The following is a 1,804-nucleotide window of genomic DNA, read 5'->3' as shown; positions in this document are numbered from 1 at the left end:
CCCCCCCAAAAAAAGGAAAAAGTTAACGACTGTAGAAATAAATAGATACCACAGCCCATCGTACTCTACCAGTCAAATGTTTCAAACTCCCCCTACCAGCAGGTGGCGGCAGTCTGTGTTTGTCATTCAGAAAGGGAAAGATGAAGACACAAGAGTGAGGATATACAAACTGTAAATAAAGCAACTTTCACTCAGTACAAACAACTTATAGCTGCTTCTAATCAAAAATATGTCTGATAAGAAGCTGCAAAAGGCACTCGTGTTGTGAGCCCTTGATCTTCTGGTTTGGGCGGTGGGGGTGAAAAAAACAAGGAGAAACTGTACTAAATGAGTGAAGTAATGGATACTGCAGCAACAGGTTCAAGGGGCTTTCCGTTCCGTTCTCTTCTTGTGCATTGATTCACTAAGCTGAACAACCAGCCAGACTGGTTGCTGATTCAACATGCCAACTCAACTGAAAAGCCACCAACAGGGTCTGACTAGTGCCAGTAGTGTGAGACACACCACAGAGGTGAGGGCGACAGACGCTCACTGCCGAGTTGACGGTGGCTGACAGTCAGCTTGGTGAGTCAGGGCCTTAAAATGAAACTAACCTCAAGAAAAAACTGTGGCCATCTTGAATGGCAGGTTAAAATACTTCAGACACTGCTGAGGTTAAGGTTAGAGTGAAACAGTCACACACAAGGATGGCTACGTGTTATGGATGGTCGGCAGCAGATATATAATATACAGTACACCTTGTCACTTATCACCTTGTTTCACAGGTGGATCCCCTTAAGTGTTACCTTGGGTTTATGTTAAACATAGTGAGATGAAGGATAGATTACAGATTATATGGATGGTTAGATGTTTGTATGACAACTGGGCGTCCCTTTGCCTTCCCAGCCCCTTTTGTATGAGTCCAGGCATAGGATGACAAAGGGAAGTCCATAGGTCACAGCGCTGGATGATGAACAGGGATTCATGTGTCCTGAAATAATCCCTAAAGTCAAGAGGTTAGGAGGAATATAGTAGTGGCAATAGTCATGTTTCATTTCAAGAGTGACATTTAACAAACCCTTATAAAGTCCCTGTCGGTGAACATTGGTGAAATGGAGCTGTCAAAGATAAGATGTTGTCTTGATATTGCTCTTGACACAGTAATGATGTATCCACTTGTTACACCTACTTACCAACACCCTTAGTTGATAAATAAGAACTCATGTTATAATGTGTACATTCATATCAGTCTAACCCTGAGGAAATTGTCATAAAATGGCTTTATTTGACAACAAAAGAAGGTAACAAATAAATCGTGATGGCGAACAACATTTCTCTGATTCAGGTTTGTTCATGGTTCTGACACATTCTAAACAATGGTATGAGAGGCTGTTGAAAAATGTATTTAACAGGGTATCAGAGAGGTTTGTGTGTGCATGTCTCTTTGATTGTATCTGGTTGCGTGAGAGAGAGAGAAATTCAGAGAAATGCATTTTCTGTTCAGGCCAATCTATGCGGTGTCTAGGTCTAAGGTATAATGTGAAAATCGAAAATGGAGAAATGCAATGTGACAAAAGCTCAAGAGTGGATGAAGACTCCACACACAGGCAAACGTGCATGTGGAGACTCAAATACATATTAATATACACACAGAACATCAGTGCCTACATTGTTGTTCCAACAAACAAACATTCAAATGCACTCTTGTTGCCCATTTATGAACATAATGTACTTTTGATGCAACAGTTTTTTTAAATAAAGAAATGGAGCACTGTACAAGGATACAAAATAAAGCAAGACCCTGCTGAGTGTCATAATATGATTA

At 40.7% G+C, this 1,804-nt stretch overlaps 1 protein-coding gene across 1 annotated transcript in view; it reads right to left on the bottom strand.

Moving 5' to 3' along the window:
- trpm3 (transient receptor potential cation channel, subfamily M, member 3) overlaps positions 1–1,804 on the bottom strand; it is a 131,133-nt gene that overhangs the window by 55,409 nt on the left and 73,920 nt on the right.

The sequence above is a fragment of the Monopterus albus genome, unplaced genomic scaffold (genome assembly GCF_001952655.1).
Source record: "Monopterus albus unplaced genomic scaffold, M_albus_1.0 scaffold23.1, whole genome shotgun sequence".
Lineage (NCBI taxonomy): Eukaryota > Metazoa > Chordata > Actinopteri > Synbranchiformes > Synbranchidae > Monopterus > Monopterus albus.
This window is presented reverse-complemented; position numbering and strand designations above follow the sequence as displayed.